The sequence below is a fragment of the Pongo pygmaeus genome, chromosome 4, assembly GCF_028885625.2.
Source record: "Pongo pygmaeus isolate AG05252 chromosome 4, NHGRI_mPonPyg2-v2.0_pri, whole genome shotgun sequence".
NCBI lineage: Eukaryota > Metazoa > Chordata > Mammalia > Primates > Hominidae > Pongo > Pongo pygmaeus.
The window spans coordinates 95,284,672-95,304,067 of record NC_072377.2 but is presented as its reverse complement, the minus strand read 5'-3'; the positions used below and the strand labels follow the sequence as shown (position 1 = coordinate 95,304,067).

At 37.8% G+C, this 19,396-nt stretch overlaps 1 long non-coding RNA gene across 2 annotated transcripts; it reads right to left on the bottom strand.

Annotated features, from left to right (window-relative positions):
• Positions 1 to 348: 348 nt before the first annotated feature.
• Positions 349 to 6,870, bottom strand: LOC129036663 (uncharacterized). Of its 2 annotated transcripts, XR_008502618.2 has the most exons (3): positions 6,635 to 6,870; positions 3,557 to 3,680; positions 349 to 2,037 (listed from the first exon to the last, which is right to left on the bottom strand). It is a non-coding gene; the product is annotated as an uncharacterized LOC129036663 (long non-coding RNA). The 2 variants fall into 2 exon arrangements; XR_010126419.1 differs by lacking the exons at positions 349 to 2,037; positions 3,557 to 3,680 and adding an exon at positions 5,895 to 6,396.
• Positions 6,871 to 19,396: the final 12,526 nt, after the last annotated feature.

Sequence of the window (19,396 nt, the reverse complement as noted above, 5' to 3'; positions counted from 1 at the left end):
CCCTAGCTGGAGTGCAGTGGCACGATCAAGGCTCACTGAAGCCTCAACCTCCCAAGCTCAAGTGATCCTCTCATCCCAGCCTCCTGAATAGCTGGGACTACAGGCATGCACTACTACACCTGGCTAAGGTTTTTTTTATTATTATTATTTGTAGAGATAGGAGTCTCACTATGTTTCTCAGGTTGGTCTCAAACTCCTGGGCTCAAGTGATCCTCCTACCTTGGCCTCCCTTGGCCTCCCAAAGTGCTGGGATTACAAGTGTGAGGCACTGAACCTGTCCTTCCAAAGTTTTTAAACAATATGCCACATCCCCATACACCAAAAAAAGGTAAAAACTTAGAAATCTGATAGTAATTTGAGGCAGTCTATTTATTTGTTTAAACAATAAAACATTAATGTGGCCAAAATAAATCAAATATTTTACTACTCAGGGTTTTTTTCAATGATATCTCTTAAATTATCTGTTCTACTCCTTGTAATGGTCAAGGGACATCAAGTATTAGGTTCACGAAGCAAATGGATAAAATATGTGATGTAACTTAAATAGTAATATTAAAGTTATATTCAAGGTATAGACACCTATGCAGTCTTGAACAAAGGATAAATGGCAGAGGTGTAGTCTAACGCTATTTAACTGATTTTAACCACTAGGCAGGGGAAATGAGGGATATAAAAAGAAAAAATATGAACATTTCCACAGATTTTGAAATACTTATTTTTAAACATCCTGAACCTATTGCTAATCATCATATGAAAAAAATTACCTTGGCTGCCTCTTAGATAGGTTTGCTTCCATCTATTATTGATGCAAAATAAAATTTGAACAGAAGTTTTCTGAGGACGTAGCAGAAAATTTTATTAGTATAAAACAAGAAAATACCTGTGCCATGCTGGTGCGCTGCACCCACTAACTCGTCATCTAGCATTAGGTATATTTCCCAATGCTATCCCTCCCCCCTCCCCCCACCCCACAACAGTCCCCGAAGTGTGATGTTCCCCTTCCTGTGTCCATGTGTTCTCATTGTTCAATTCCCACCTATGAGTGAGAATATGCGATGTTTGGTTTTTTGTTCTTGCGATAGTTTACTGAGAATGATGATTTCCAATTTCATCCATGTCCCTACAAAGGACATGAACTCATCATTTTTTATGGCCTGCACATTGCGCACATGTACCATAAAACCTAAAGTATAATAATAATAATAAAAATAAAAAAAATTAAAAAAAAGAAAAACAAAAAAACAAAAAAAAAGAAATAATAAGTGCTTAAATCAAACGTTTTGTCAGAAAAATAAAAACTTTAATGCCTAAAAAAAAACAAGAAAATATAAATTTTACAAAAGATGAAAGACTTTGCAATATGAAAGATTAATTCAATACTTCAAGAATCACTCTCCTCAAATAGGCATTTATGTTCAAAATATCAGAAAATTATCAAACTGCACCTTTCAGGATAAATTTGGCCAATAAATGTCATACAAAATAAAACTATCAATTAATAAAATCTGTCTTTCCATTAGTAGTAATAAAAAAAATGGCCCAAATGTTTGGTTATAAATTTTTCATCACACCTGAGTAACTTATACATCAAAGTGACACCATAAATAATATATGTGAGAATAATCCACATTTGTCTTAGTTTGGATTTCCCCTAGCAACATACTCTGCAACCAAGATTCCCCTGCAAGTTGTTGATTTGGGAGATCTCAGGAGACACTAGCAGAGTGGGAAGTCAGTGAAGTGTGTTTTATCAAAGCAGTTACCACTGTGTGAGACTTGAAGTTGGTGTAGAACATGCCCAACCCAGGGGCAAGAGAGCTGGGGTATTTATCCATTGGCTCTCATGGTTTGAGGGCTGCTCGCTAGAAGTGTTGATTTGTGGACCCTTCCCACCTGCTGGGAACACAGGCAGGGTGCTCAGCCCAGAAGAAAGCCCTAAGGCCGTAGCAAAACCACTGCAATACAGGGGTAGGACTTGAGGACATACGGACAGTCGCTGATATGAGATATTTCAGAGCACGGGTCAGCAAACATTTTCTATAAAGGACAAGAGAGTAAATATGTTAGGTTTTGCAGGCCATTACAGTCTCTGTCACAGCTATGCAACTGTGGAGCTACAACACAAAAGCAGCCACAGACGATACATAAATGAGCACGGCTATGTCTCAACAACACTGTATTTACAGACACAAATTTGAATTTCATAGAATTTTCATGTGCTATGAAATGTTATTCTTCTTTTGATTTTTTTTTTCAACCATTTAAAAATGCAAACACTGTTCTTAGTTTGCAGCCACGCAAAAAAACGGACTGTATTTAGCCTTCAGGCCACAGTTTGCCAATCCCTGTTTTAGACTATGAAGATATTTACCAAGCACTTATAAAACCTCAAGGGAGATGACATTCAATTTGCAAGAATATCACATGAGAACATTTAATAACCAATTGAACACAAAATAGCCCTAGTGTTTCAAAAAATAATTTATTTTCATGTTGGTTCACTGCTATATGCTGGAGTTACTAATGAATTATTAAATGAAATGAACATGTATACCAAAATCCAAGTGGTACAAATTATCTCAGACTTATTTAAAAGCTGATAGAGTTCATCTCATTAACTTGTTCTTTTAAGGTAGAGTAATCTTATATCTGATGACTACTAAAACAAAAATGAGGCTGGGCATGGTGGCCCACGCCTGTAATCCCAACACTTTGGGAGGCGGGCAGATCACTTGAGGTCAGGAGTTCAAGACAAGCCTGGCCAACATGGTGAAACCCCATCTCTACTAAAAATACAAAAAATTAGCTGGGCATGGTGGTATGTGCCTGTAATCCCAGCTACTCAGGAAGCTGAGGCACAAGAATCACTTGAATCCTCAAGGTGGAGGTTGCAGTGAGCCAAGATCACGTTATTGCACTCCAGTGTGAGCAATAGAGCGAGACTCAGTCTCAAAAAAAAAAAAAATAAAGAATGACTATATCACAAAGTTTTTCAAGTGCACTGTGTTAATTTGCATACTTAAATTAACGTGAAGTGTAAGTAATGCAATCTTAAAAAGCAACTGCAGACTACACTGGGCACACTGCCTACAGGGTAGCCCTGCTCTGCAAGGAGCAGTGAAAAAAAAAGGCAACTACAGAACGTCATTTTATAAAGGGATATCAGTGAACTGGTTGGAAGCTGGGGCTTCTTTGTCTTGGGCTGTTTGCATAACAAACACATTTTTTTCCTTATTCTATTTATTTATTTATTTTTGAGATGGGGGTCTTGCTATGTTGCCCAGGCTGGTCCCTAACTCCTGGCTTCAAGCAATCCTCTGTCTCAGCCTCCTAGACCACTGGGAGCCATTGCACCCAGACTACTTTTCTTTAAGTTGTAAATTTACTTGGGTCAGGCGGGGTGGACCATGCCAGTAATCCCAACACTTTGAGAAGTTAAGGCGGGAAGATTACTTGAAGGCAGGTATTCGAGACCAGCCTGGGCAACATAGTGAGTCCCCATCTCCACAAAAAAACAAAACAAAACAAAAAATTAGCCGGGTATGAAGGCACATACCTATAGTCCTAGCCACTCAGTAGGCTGAGGAAGGAGGATCACTTGCGCTCAGGAGTTTGAGGCTACAGTGAGCTATGATCATGCCACTGCACTCCAGTCTAGAAAACAGAGTGGGACCCTGTCTCTAAAAAAAAAAAATGTATAGATTGTGATTGGAATTTACTTGGAATTGGTTTCCAGGATGAAAGGAAGAAATGCTGTAGATTACAGAAGAATATAAAGTCTCCTCCTCAAAGCTTCCCTTTATGCCCACACTATAGCAGGTAAAAGGGTCAGAGTGCCAAAGAACCTAAGCTCAATACTGTAGGGGACCAACCTAACGTCTCTGATCATCATTCATTTATAGAATAGTCATTGAACACCAACTATGCAAAAAGCTCCTGCTAGATGCTGGAGATAGACACAAAAACCTTCCTGTTTGTAAAATGGATATAATTACGTGCCTTAGAGCAAGCATTCTGAATACACAGATAGGCTTCAAGACATTCCGCTGAAAAATATTTGTGGATTAAACCAATATTTCTCAAATACCTTCTATGTACCAAGCCCAGTGCCAAGCCACAGGCTTACAGCAAAAAACAAACACTAGATAAATTTGATGAACTCATAGGACCTACAGTATATAAAGGATACAGACAGTTAATGGTAAACAAAGAAGTAAAACAATTATAGACGTTTCTAAGTACTAAGAAGAAAATGAGTACAATGCTATGATAAAGAGAATAACAAAGGTCTTAGAAATTTTTGATTTTTGAGTTATAATTTGTCAGGAACAAATTTTTCTGAGGAGGTTTCATTTCAGCTGAGATCTGAGAGGAAAGATAAAGTATTTAAAAAGATGATAGCAAGTGCAAAATCCTTTTGTGAGAAAGAACTTGATCTGCTTTCAAAACTGCCAGCATGACCAACAGATATAAGGCAGAACGGAAATGGGGTCAGAGATGGAAGAGGGTGCAGGTCATGTAAAGCCTTGAGAACATGAAGATACAATTAGAGACTTAAACAAATTAGAGTTGAGGCTGACTCCCAATTTTCTGATTATAAAGGATTGATGGTTACATGTAATTTGCAGAGAAAATGGAGACTGAGAAAAAGACAAGTTTGGGTCTATAATCTAAAATTTTACTGGTATACATTCGCTTGAGGTATGTACAAAAGCCCTAGTGGGAATGTCAAAAAGGCATGTAGGTATATGAATCTGGAGTTCAGAGGAGAGGTTTTGACTGAAGAAATACTTTGGGAGAGTACTTAGCCTATAGGAATACTTTAGGGGAATATTTAGCCTATAGGATTGCAGGTTCTGAGATTATCAGAGAAGAGTGCTACATTGTTCAATGAATATTTGCTGAACGAATAAATGAACAACTCATTTAAAATGTAAGTCATAAGCCAGAGAGACAAAATTTAAATCTTGACTCTGCCACTTGTAAGCTGTATGACCTTCGGTAAATCACTTAACAACAGTGAGCTCAATTTTCTCATCTGTGAAAGGGGAAACAATAATAACCAGCTCGCTTGGTTGGTTTTAGGATTAATGAAATTACAGTTATAAAGTGCTTAACAGTGAACAGCACACAACAGCCTCCAGTAGATGTTAACTTTCCTCCACTTGACTTCCACAATACCCAGTGCTATAGGTGAAACTTCCTACTGCACCTTTACCAAGCAGCTCCTCTCCCCTTCTGCCTTTCTCCCTCCTTTCCTTTGCTTCCTTCCGTTACTGTCTTGTGAGCACTTTCTCTCTATCTTTCTCTCTGTGTGTGTGTGTGTATGTGTGTGTGTGTGTGTGTGTATGTGTCTTTCTGTTAAAATCCATTGAGTGCCTGCTACCTATATATATAATGTTTCTCTTGGACACTGAAGATACAGCAATGAACAAAAGTGTAGTAGCACAGAACACAAGCAATCTTGTGATTTACATTACCCTAAAAACAGAATTAAACCAAAGACCCACTTAATCTAATTAACAATGATAAAAGTGAGTCACTACAAAACAAAAAAAAATGACTTAAAAGCAGCCATAAAGAATGAAATCTTGTCCTTTGCAGCAACATGGATGGAGCTGGAGGCCATTATCCTAAGAGAATGATCTCAGAAAACAGAAAATACCACATGTTCTGACTTATAAGTGAGAGCTAAACAATGGGTACACATGGACATAAAGATGGAAATAATAGATACTGGGGACTCCAAAAGGAAGGAAGGTAGGATGGGAGCAAGGATTGAAAAAGTTACCTATCAGGTACAATGCTCACTATTTGGATAATGGGTACACTAGAAGCCCAATCCCCACCACTACAAAATATGCGCATATAACAGACACATGTACCCCCAAATCTAAAATAAAATAATTTATTTTTTAAAATTGTCAGTAAAAAGAAGAGAAGCAAAGAAGTTTCCACTAGTTTCTAGAGAGGTAACTAAAAAATTCCACCAATATGAACTCTTCCCTCCCTCGGCATTTTGTTTACCCCATGCTGTGCCCCACCGAGTTGCTTCCTGGATTGTGAAAGGAAGCTCTAAGGAAAGAATGAGGAAGTACACAACTTAATGCAGAGCAACAATCACAGAAGCACTTTAATCAGGAGACACAGGAAACTTTTATCTTGAAAAGCTGAAAAGAGACTAAAAAAAGTGTTAATCCAGTTTTTCTGTCATAGCTTAATATGAGCAATTGCAATCATTCTGTTAAAATAAACGGCTTTCTCACAAAACTTGAGCATTTATGTCCTTAACCTCTTAGACACTTGTCCAGCAGTAAAGCTGGGACAACACTTCCCACTGGAAAGATGGTTGCAGAAATTCACTGAGGCCATCCACTGAAAGCATCTAGAACAGCCCTGGGTACAAAGCAGACAATTTTTTTTATTATTATTATACTTTAAGTTCTAGGGTACGTGTGTACAACGTGCAGGTTTGTTACATATGTATACATGTGTACACGTGTACATGTGTACAACAGCACATGTTGGTGCGCTGCACCCATTAACTCATCATTTACATTAGGTATCTCTCCTAATGCTATCCCTCCCACCTCCCCCTACCCCACGACAGGCCCCAGTGTGTGATGTTCCCCACCTTGTGTCCAAGTGTTCTCATTGTTCAATTCCCATCTATGAGTGAGAGCATGTAGTGTTTGGTTTTCTGTCCTTGCGATAGTTTTCTCAGAATGATGGTTTCCAGCTTCATCCATGTCCCTACAAAGGACATAAACTCATCCTTTTTTATGGCTGCATAGTATTCCATGGTGTATATGTGCCACATTTTCTTAATCCAGTCTATCATTGATGGACATTTGGGTTGGTTCCAAGTCTTTGCTATTGCAAAGCAGACAATTAACAATGTCACTACCAGCTCCTTCCCCTCTCCCTCTTGCATTTTTAAAATAAATTCTGATATTCACACACACACACGCACCCCTAGCTCAATCTTTTATAGAATTGTGAAGAAATAAATTTAGATTTTATTGAACAAGTCTGATTTCTTTTGGGGAAAGAGTCTTCTCTTGTATTAAGAAAAAGATAGCAAATTCATGTCTATAATGCTTTCATAAATAAATCAAATGCAAGTATAAAAGAACCTACTCAAGACTGAAATTCTGTCGTATAACAATAGGTAACATAACAGAAATCTGTCTTTGATTTTTCTTCTCAAGTTCTTGAAATCAACATTTTAAATAATTTTATTTATTAATAGTGTTTATTGGAACAGAGTAATTCATTTCTTAGTCTTAAAAGAGAAGCTGACAAGTTGATATTTGGCCACCAGATGGCGCCAAACCCCCAAATATTTTTGTGCCAGGCATTCAAAGCGCTCAAAAGTTAATTTAGAGCTAAAGGTTAGGTACTTGTTTATTGACTTTTATGCTTATATGTACAGCCATCTTGGAGAATCATACAAAATAATTTCCCACAGATCACGACTCCTTTATGTGACCCTACCAGATTCTTGCTTTGCTGTTGTCATTCTAATATATCTACTTGAAAAAGTACTTTTCACCACCAGACCCTCACCACATAAGCTCAGTGAAGAATTTATTCATTAAACATTAAACCATGAATGATAAAAAAAGTGTTAAATAAAATTTCTCCCAGCTCTCAAGTTTTAGTTATTTTAAATCCAAAACAACCCTGTAAAAACTGATTCAAACCAGCTTTCTAGGATCATTAAAGTTTGGGATAGAAAGTAAAACTGTTTCAGATGTATTAATGGGACATGGGAAATTCATTCTTAAGTACTATGCATAGCTGCTTCTTTCCAAAGAAGTTACCCTTCATATGTGTCTTCTTTTCAACCTGCCAATCTCAGTACTGTGTATTTTTAAATCTGTTCTACATGTTTCTGGGTGATACTATAAGATTTTGAGTTGTCATCTCATTGAAATGATTTCATTTTCAACATTCTATTTTTTATTTTTAAATGTAGGATATAAAACATACTGAAATTATAGATATTTGACATTTTAAGTTAATAAGTTAGAAATAATCAAAAAGAATATTAGAAATTTTCATTGTTTAAGAATTGAAACTTATATCAATATTGATAGGTTATGCAGTTATAATCTACAACTTCCAAAACCTCAGAAAATTAAAAAACAAAAGTTTATTTCTTGCTCACACTCCAACTTCACTGCAGGTCATTTCGGGTTCCTCCACATCAAACTCACTCTAGGAACCCAACTAAGGGGTCAGTCACCAACTGGAATATTCCTAGTTTCTATAACACAGAAGAAAAGAGCTAGAAAATGTATACTTGCCCAAAAAGCTTCCATCTGGAAGTGACACATCACTTTCACTCACATCTCTTTGGACAAATTAGTCACATGGGTACACCAAACACCAGTGGACCTGGAAAGTAGAAACCTGGAAATAGATGATGAAGAGTTGCTATAATTCATAAATATTAAATCATTATACCCATATATAACAATGTTTTGGGGCTACTATGATAAAAAACATTTTATAAGAGTTTCTATGTCCTTACCAAATCTTCTTTGTATTTTCAATCTATGTAGAGTAAAAGATTAAAGAAAATGTAAAAAGTTCTTCTTTTTACAGATATTAAAACTGGAGAGAAAAGACATATTTGAAAAACAAAAAATTTGCGACAACCGATGCCAGAAATTTTGACAAATATTCTCATAAGTGCTAAAGCAGATGAGTGAGGAAGCACAAGCTGTTAGTTAAAGACTAACTGAAAGCAAGGAGATTTTATCTGGGTGTCACCAGAAGTGCAGCATTTGTATTGAAGTAGCTGGAGGACATTAGAAAAAACAGACAGAGAGACAGGAATAAACGAGGTTGTTAAGGAAGAATTTTACAAAATCTTTACTAAGTTTCCCAGATCAGCAAACATTTTCAGAGAGAGAGAGAGAGAGAGTGTTTGTGTGTGTGTGTGTGTGTGTGTGTGTGTGTGTGTTGGAGAGAAGTGGGACGGGTGGGATAGTGGAAAGAAATCAATCCTCAAAGTTGCCAACTCACTTTTCCCAAGGAAGATTTTTTTAAAATTCTTCCATCAACTATCAACTCAATTTTATGAAGGATATTTTATCACAAAAAGCTAAAATAATATTGAAATTTTAATTCTGAATAATTTCAGCTTTATACAACCCTAACTTTATCATGTTACTGTGGACCAGTAAAAACTTTGTCAAAAGCCAGTTTCTGTGAATAGCTGACCTGAAATGGAAAGTCCAAATTGAGATTAATAATTTCATCCAGTTGGCAATGAACAACTACTGTACATCTTTAAGTAGAGAGCTGCCTAGAATTGGGGGATGGAGCTGGAAGAAGGAATCTAGAAGAAGTGAGAACTTCCAAAATGACCCTGATGTAAGCCTGAAAGTTATGGGGACCTAGATTAGGATGCAGACAGAGAAAAAGGAGAGGGGTATTTTAGAAGGAAACCTTAAAAATAAGCCTATTTTCCCACTGGAGGAAAGGTTTAGTTTGTTTTGGTTTGGTTTGGTTTTAATGGTTTGTATAACAGAGTTCTTAAATGTCTAACACATCAAAATGGTCCATAGATCTTGAAAAAATGCTACATAAACAAAGATATAATCCAGTAATGAGAAAGAAAAGTATTTCAACATCTTCCGCGGGTTGGGGGCTATTACTTAAACCTTCATCTGGTAGACTTGACCCCTGGGGAAGGCAGCAAACTGATCTTGTTTATGTAACTCTGACCTCTTTTGTTTTTACTTTTATCGTGACCCATTCAACCATGCAGCTATATGAAAACAATACTTAGGAACAGCCATGTACTAAAGTATGAGATGATTAGTTATTTGTACCTGTGCAACTCTGAAGAAGGAAAGCATTACTTAGCTTAGACTACAAGTATTTATCAAGAATTATTGAAACTGGCCAGGCGCAGTGGCTCACGCCTGTAATCCCAGCACTTTGGGAGGCCGAGGTGGGTGAATCACCTGAGGTCAGGAGTTCGGGACCAGCCTGGCCAACATGGTGAAACCCCCGTCTCTACTAAAAATATGAAAATTAGTTGGGCGTGGTGGTGGGCACCTGTAATCCCAGCTACTCAGGAGGCTGAGGCACGAGAATTGCTTGAACCCAGGAGGTGGGGTTGCAGTGAGCCAAGATCATGCCACTGCACTCCAGCCTGGGTGACAGAGTGAGACTCTGTCTCAAAAAAAAAAAAAAAAGAAGAAGAATTTATTAAACTAAGAGCATATTTTATCTGCAAGTAGTTTTAACCTAAGTAAATCACAGTACTATTCTTTGTAGTAAAATAATACTTTATTTTTCTAGGGAAAAAAACCTTGTTTGCATTAATTAACTTTTAAAACATATTTCTTTATACAGGGCATTCTTTTCCACTGCAAATAAATCAACAGATGGCATCATTTTTTTAAGATGACTAAAAATCCAACATCCAATCAAATTCATTATATTGTTATGCATCGTTTTGGAAAATGCCTACTGCCATATGTTTTTAAACAATAACAATAGTAAATTTCCCCTCTGTTTTAAATGTAAAATATTTCGAGCTCACCAAAACATTCAGGGAATAATAGAAATATCCAGGCCACGAGCAGTGGCTCACGCCTGTAATCCCAGCACTTTGAGAGGCCGAGGCAGACAGATCACCTGAGGTCAGGAGTTCAAGACCAGCCTGGCTAACATGGCAAAATTCTGTCTCTACTAAAAATACAAAAATTAGCTGGGCGTGGTGGCAGGCGCCTGTAATCCCAGCTACTCAGGAGGCTGGGGCAGGAGAATCACTTGAACCCAGGAGGTGGAGGTTGCAGTGAGCCAAGTTCGCGCCATTGCATTCCAGCCTGGGTGACAAGAGCAAAACTCCTTCTCAAAAAAAAAAAAAGAAAGAAAGAAAAAAAAATCTAAGTACCTCCCATAAGTTTTAAACATAAAACAGAAAATAAAATAATCTGGGCACCTCCACATACACACTAATTAGATTTTTTTCCCATCCCATAGATAAATACTATCTCATTTTGATGTGTGTCATTATTATCACACATGCTGTTGTGACTTTGCTACATATGTAAGCATCCATAAGCAATACACAATACTGTCTGGCACATTTTAAAACTTTATATTTAGCCTTTTCCTGTTCGTTTTTTCACTCAACATAACGTTGGGATTTAGCCACAGGTTGATGCATATAACTATGGTTCATTCATATTTTCCATCACATAAAATTTACTTAATCATTCCCCTGTTTAACAATTAGATATTTTTCCACAGTTGTATTATGAACAATGCTGCCATCACTGTCTTGTCCCAATCTTCTTGTATGCACATGCAAGACTCTCTCTAAATTCCACATCATCGCCCTGTACAGCCTCTCACCAGCAGTATAAGTTCTTTCTTCTCCTCCACACCAATACATCCTTTTATGAAATTTTCTGATTTCATGCAGTCTGATGTGTATGAAATGATGTCACATAAAGATTTTAATTTCCTTTTTCCTGATTACCAGGGAGGTTAAGCATCTTTGCCTTTTCATCTCTTTACCTGTTTCTCTATTGAGTTGATTAAGCTTTTTGGTTTGTTTTTGGAGACAGAGTCTCACTCTGTTGTGCAAGCTGGAGAGCAGTGGCATAATCATAGCTCATTGCAGTCTTGATTTCCCAGGCTCAAGCGGTCCTCCTACCTAAGCCTTTCAAGTAGCTGGGACCACAGGCGCAAGCCACTGCCCAGCTAATTTTTTAATTTTTTATAGAGGTGAAGTCTCACTGTGTTGCCCAGGCTGGTCTCAAACTCCTAGGATCAAGCGATCCTCCAGTCAGCCTCCCAAAGTGCTGGGATTACAGGCATGAGCCACCACGCCGGGCCTTTTATTTCTAATTTTGTAGGTATCTATATATTTGCAATATCATTTCTTTGAAAGTCAATAATAAGCGCTATAAATATCTCTCTCAATCTATGGCACATATATTTACTTCTTAATGCTTGTCCTTAATGCACATGAAGTAATATTAAAGGAATACCCATGTATGTACTCACTATGCAGATTGCTTTCTTTTGCTTTATGGTGTTTTTTATATCTTGTGTCTTTTTTTTTTCTACATCACTGTTCTGAGGGCATAAAGAATTTTCTTCTAGAATTTTTAAAGCTGTTCTTTCACACTAAAGTCTTTTATACACCTAAAATATATTTTTTTAGTATGATGTTAGGTAAGAATCTAATTTTATTTGTTTCCATGTGGGTGAAAAATTGCCCTGGCATCATTTATTGAATAATGCTCTTTTCCTTTTTTTTTATAGCATCTCTTTCATACATCACATTTCTAATACGTGAGCATCTGTTTCCGAGCTCTCTATTCTTTTCCAGCCAACAGGGAACTTAAAAGGAGCAAAGCTTTATCTCACTCTTATCATTCATTATCTGAATTTTTCTGTAAATTAAACATAAATTACAAGAAACTTTACGTCTTCAAAAAGAATGAGAAATGAGCTTGATAAAATAGGTCTATGCTTTATTTTCATCAACTTATCAGTATAAATTTTAATACAAAACTCTGATTCCCTAAGAAATGTTCCACATTCTTATGATCATTTGAGGTTAAAACAATCAATTTGGGATTTTTTTCCTTTTCCTTTTCCGCCTGGGGTGTCAGTCAATGAAATGAACACTTTTCCACAATGGTAAAATCTGCTGAGGAAGAGTAGGGGACAAGCGGGGAAAGAACACACACCACAGTTTGAGTTCATTGCTCACTTTATTTCTTCTGTCTTCCGGTTATTCTGTTGTTTGTTAGACTTTTTTCCAAAGTGTCTTCCTCAAATGTGATACCCCATTTAAGAGGCTGAATGATGATGTAGTATGGGATCTCCGGAGCCAGATCAGTTTCATTGAGTCCTGGCTCTGTCATTTTCTAGCTGTGAGACCTTGGATATTTACATAACATCTCTGTGCCTCAGTCTCCTCACTGGTCAAGTGCAGATAAAAATGAAACTACCTCACAGGGTTACTGTGAGGAACAAATAAATTGGTATAATTAATATATCTAAGGCACTGAAGAAGTAACATAAGTGTCAATAGATGCTACTCCACTGTCTTCTGGCTGCCTGGGTGGTACTAGAGAACCGAGAATCAAATCTGAAATGTTTTCCTATCTAGGAAACTTGTTCTTTCCGCCTGAAGTCTTACAACGTTTTCTATTAATAATTGGCAATAGGAATTTTATCATTATATACTAAGTATGCTTTTCTTCATGTCTCCAGTCTGGAACTTGGTGAGATATTACCATCTGCAAGCCCTTTTTTTTTTTTTTTTTTTTTTTTTGAGACAAGGTCTCTCTCTCTGTCACCCAGGCTGGAATGCAATGGCCAAATCTCAGCTCACTGCAACCTCCATCTCCAGGGCTCAAGCAATCCTCCTGCCTCAGCCTCCTGAATAGTTGGGACTACAGCTGTGCACCATGATGCCTGGTTAATTTTTGTATGTTTTGTAGAGACAGCATCTCACTATGTTGCCTAGGCTGGTCTTGAACTCCTGGGCTCAAGCCATATGCCTGCCTTGGCCTCCCAATGTGCTGGGATTATAGGCATGAGCCACCACTCCCAGCCTTTTTCTTCATCTTATGGAAACTGTCTTCCTATTTATTATTGGCTTCCTTTTTTCTTCTTCTGGAACTACTATTACTCACATGTTAGGCCTCCTGGACATACTTCCTAAGTATCTCCCCCAGATTTCCATCTTTTTATATTTTTACTCTGTACTTCAAGAAATGTCTTAGTCCTGATTTCTAGACAACTATTTCAGATTTCAACAATGAGCATAGCATCTCCTCCCCCAGTTCCTCTACTAAATTATGTATTTGGAATTTTTTCTTAGCTCCAGAGAGCCTCTTTTGTGCAACACTTTTATTTCTTTGGGTGCTTATTATTTTTGAATTCAAGATTTCCTTTTTCTTCTCCCAGAAGTTCTATTTCAGTGATTGTTCTGCTGGGTCAGCCCCTCTGGCTCCTGACCCCATTTAAATAGAATGTTATTTTTCCCTTTGGCTCAGTTGGTTCACTTCTGGTTGCTAGAGAACTCGGTATGGCAGTGGTCTTGCAGGATGCAAGGCAAAGATCGTGTCAAGGTGGCAAGTGGAGGAGCAGGCAGAAACCCATTGCCCTTTTGCAGCAACTGAAGGAAGCCACCCTGTTATCTGGCCTCTCAAAGATCTCCCAGCCTCAACAGCAGGGAAGACTCAGCGAACCCATTAAACTCCTTCTTGACTTTTTTGGAGGCCAAGGAGACTGAGTATACTTGTGCTGAGCCTGTACTTTCTCCCTGAGACGGCCAAAGTCTCCCCTGGATCCATGGCTTTCTGGTTCTCCTCTGGCCTCCCAGCCCCAGGGCTTCACAGCTTACCTGTACTCTGCTTTCTGAATTAGATTTAAGAAAAGCACCTAGACTGGAACTGGGTGTGGGAGTATACCAAAAAATATTCCAGTCACCATCTTCCCAGTATCCCCTTATGTAATTTATAAAACATAAAAGGGAAAATGCTTTAAAAAAAAACATTCACAGAAGTGTACAAGGTAGGATTCTTATGGGAAGGCCAGTTTTGTTATTTCTATCATTTCCAAATATTCTAAAACAAATACATATAATTTTAATAAATAAGAAAGTGTTGGGGCTGGGTGTGGTGGCTCATGCCTGTAATGCCAGCACTTTGGGAGGCCGAGATAGGTGGATGGCTTTGAGCCCAGGAGTTCGAGACCAGCCTAGGCAACATGGCGAAACCCCATCTCCACTAAAAATACAAAAATTAGCTGGGTATGGTGGCAAGTGCCTGTAGTCTCAGCTTCTCAGGAGGCTGAGGTGGGAGGATCGCCTGAGCCCAGGGAGGTCAAGGCTGCAGTGAGCCAAAATCGCACCACTGCACTCCAGCCAGGGTGACAGCCAGACCGTGCCTCAAAAAAAAAAAAAAAAAAAAGAAAGAAAAGAAAGTTTTGTCCTACTATTCATGTTAAAGCCACGAGAAGCTTTTGGTGGCTTAGACCATTTTAAAAACCTAAGTTTATTATTGGCCAAAACATGTCACATGCTTCAAATTAGAAATGTTACTATTATGATATATTTCAGTGAATCTCAATACATTTATAAACCAAATTACTGAATTAAACATTAGGATTAAAATGAGATCCAACAAATATTTCACCATAATATGATACCTTAAGTTGTTATATGTGATGATTGACTACAGATAACTTTATGCAGATTTCATAGAATTGTTAAAGGTCATGCTATTAGCAATAGCTCACCTCTACAAATGGCTAATGAAAATTTTCTATTTCAATAGGTGAAACACTATATTGGAAAAATGCCTAACTTGAGGGATAATAATTTCTATATATTATTAACTTTGAATTTGTTCTTGTCACTTAAAAAAAACATGTGCATGACTTAAAAATTCAACCAGTACAAAAAGGTACACAATGAGAAATAGGCTTATCTACTGTCCAGACTTCCCAGTCTCCTTCTCAGGTCATAACAGTTTCTTGAGTACCACTCCACATATGCATTTAAATATCCTTCTAAAAAATGCAAACATACAGTACACACTATTCTGCACCTTGGTTTTTTTAAGCAACAATATTTCTTGGACATCATTTCATATTTTTGAATGGCTGTGTGTAGTGATCCATTTCTGTATAATCAGCAAATATGTTTCACAGATCCCTGACCACCCACAGAGGTCATTTTTTTCTTTAATAATGAAAGCTAACATTTGCATAGCACTTATTATGCACCAGGGACCTTCTATGAAGTAAGAATTATTATTATTATCTCCATTTTACTGATAAGGAACTGCGGTTCAAGGTTTTACAAATAGGAGAGCCAGAATTCAGAAAAGATTTGATATAATATTCTATTCAAGTTTTCATATTTTTATGCTTTAGAGATGTGTTTAGTCATTATTATTCTGCTGTATTGAAAAAGATACCCCAAAGTGACTATTTGTCTTTTACCAACTGCTGCTATTTCTGACATGATTTATTAGTTTCCCTAAGCAGAATTCCTTTCCACATTCATATATCCTCTTTTGCGTGGTTTGTAACAGGCCAGCACCCTCATTCTGCCCTGCAAAATGCCCAACTCCTGAAGACCCTAGCAGTGCTTCTATTTCCCAGGCCATTTCCTTTTCTACAGCTTCAGAGACTCCAGCTCTTTCCTGTTGACATGATGTGTATGTAACAGGTCCTCAAATAACATTGTTTTGTCCACATCGTATTGTTGTAATGTTGGTAGAGGGAAAAAAAAAATCAATTCCCAGAAGGGCCACTGTCCATGTAGAGTTTGCACGTTCTCCCCATGGCTGCATGAGTTTTCTCCGGGTAGCTTGGTTTCCTTCCACATTCCAAAGACGTGCATGTTAGGTGAATTGGCATGTCTACATGGTCCCAGCATGGGATGGCGGCCTGGCCAGGGCTGGTTTCCACCATGAGCCCTGAGCTATCTGGATAGGCTTGGGCCACCTGTGACCCTGAACTAGAGTAAGTGGGCTGGAAAAGCAATGAATGAATGAATGAATGAATGAATGCAAATGATTATAAAATAAACATGCTTAAAGTCTACTGTAATCATACAAATGCATGACAATAAATGATGCCATCTGAAGGTACTCACTGAGCCTGCCATATTGGTTGTTTTTGAACTGCCTGGTAGTAGGAGTTGCTCCTAACAATTTTCACTTTGCAAACTTTTATTCCTTGATTTAACTCCCCACCACTATATCAATATCACTCATTAATTCACCAAAAATTCGGTAAATAATTATCTTACTTGTTTTTATTGATCTTTCTTAAATATATATATAGCTCACATTTATTTCAGTGTTTAATATTAGAAGTGTCTTGGGGCTTTATTTAGAAGTTTGGAGATATTTTTGTGACAAAAATGTGTTGTAGGAACTTACCTCTTGTTTGTATCAATTAGCCTATGGTAAAACTGGGGTTTTTTGGTCATTTTTTTGAGACAGAGTCTCACTCTGTCACCCAGGCTGGAGCACAGTGGCACAATCTCAACTCAATGCAACCGCCACCTCCCAGGTTCAAGCAATTCTCCTGCCTCAGCCTCCCGAGTAGCTGGGATTACAGGTGTGCACCTCCATGCCAGGCTAATTTTTTATTTTTAGTACAGACAGGGTTTCACCATGTTGGCTAGGTTGGTCTCAAACTCTTGACCTCAAGTGATCTGCCCACCTCGGCCTCCCAAAGTGTTGGGATTATGGGCGTAAGGCCACGGCACCTAGTCTAAATTTGTTTTCTTATATGTTGTTTTGCTTAAAGTCGAAGTTTCCAGGAAGTTATCCACATTAAGTGAGGACTTACTGTACCTAGAAGCTCTTCTCATAGGCTAGTGGATGTTAGACTAACTATAAGTCAAAGTAAATTTGAATAGCCATTATCTCTCAGTCAGGGGCTTATTTTCATTGTGTTTTGCAGCTTCCTTGAGTGAAGAACAGCTGAGCTGGTTTCAGTGTCAAATGGAGCCTTGGTGGTGACTCCAGGGTTACAGTAAGATGAAAGTCATCACTCTTTCCTGCCCTGCTCCCAAGGCAGACATTGCTAATCAATCCCTGCACTCTATACTGCTGAAATCTGATTAGGTTTCACTGTATTCTCAATATAGTGTTCTAGGAAACCACTCCCAAGTGACCCTCTATATCTACATAGTCTAAGATTATGCTATACCAGCTTTAGGCCAAATCACAAATGAAGCAAATTGCATTCTTACATATTGGCACTTCCTTTTCATTATACATAAAATGATTCAAATATTTTGCTTTTGTTACCTCTCCTATTTTTCAAACTTTATTTTTGATGTATGTAATATTATTACTTTATTTTGTTTAGTCTCTAAACATGGACAATTTGTCTTTTCAATTATAGAATGCTTTTAAGTGTATTAATAACAACTACTATTCAGAACAGGGATCTCTGAAGAACTAAAAATTAAGACAAAATAACCACTACTACAGTTTAGTCACTGAGTTCTCATATTTAATCCAAATACATCTATTTAAGTGACTAGTCTGTCTGTAATTAGGGCTTTGCTGAGTTCATTGACTGGATTCATCTGTGATGTCTCAGAAATGCACAGTTACAAGAGTATCAGGTGGTAGCTGCACTTGCTGTGAAATAATATTGTGCAATTTTATATCTTCCAAGGATGTAATAATTTTTGTTTACTCTAAGTATATGACTAACCATCTAATATACCCTGGATTCTGGTCACTAGAAGATAATGTGTCAGCCTAAAAAGGTAAATAAAAATTAGTTTGTATTTTATTGTGATTGAAATGGAAACAAATCTATATTACAGGAGTATATTTATTTAAGTTTAACAAGAGGCCCATGGTCTAGGGAATCCTGGCTCATGAGGCCCTAGTTTGCCTTACAGAGGTGCTTCCTCTAGAATGCACTTTGCCAAAATAAAAAGCTGAAGATTGACCATGGGCAACAGAGAAAGAGCTGGGCTTTGGAATCAATCACTGCTCAGTCTTTACAGGAGTATTTTTATTTAAGTTTTAACAACAGGCCCATGGTCTAGGGAATGCTGGCTCAGGAGGCCCTACTCTGCCTTATAGCGGAACTTCCTCTGGAAGGTACTTTGCCAAAATAAAAAGTTGAAGATTGACCATGGGCAACAGTAGAAAGAGCTGGGCTTTGGAATCAATCAATCACTGCTCAGTGTCTTACTAGTTATATGATGCTAGGTAAGTTATTATTATTCTAGAGCCTCCATTCCTTTATCTGTGAGATGGAACTAATATTCTCTAACTTAAAATGATGATGTATAAAGATTAAACGTAGGTATCTTTTTTAAAAGACAGAGCTTTATTGGTTACTCATGAAGTTTTATTTCTGCTGTTTTTGTTAGAATTGAAGCCGAGAAGACAGTGCTGCACAGGCCTGGGTCTGAGAAGTGACCTCCAGAGTTAATTACCAAAAAGTCTAAAAAGCTAGATTGAGTGATTGGCCTCCTATCCAGTTTGGATCTCTAACTCAGGATTTCAGACCCCCACATTGGCTTGTTCCTTCCAGGTAGCCATGATTCCCCAAATGCTGATACTTGGGATGCATGCACAAACATTTATTTCCATTCTGTCACCCAGGTGTCTACTGACGCTTCTCTGCTACTCCAGCACCTGCAACTGCTCACACTGTCTCTGTGCTTTAGTCTCTTTGTAGCTTCTCCACTACCTGAAATTACATTCTAAGCTTACAGGTTAGCTTGCTCATTATTTAACTGCACCATTAAAAGTATAAATTTCATGAGGGAAGGTAATTTGTGTCTGTTTTTTACCACTTGATCCTCAGTGCCTAGAAAGTGGCTAGAACATACAGTGAATTCAAT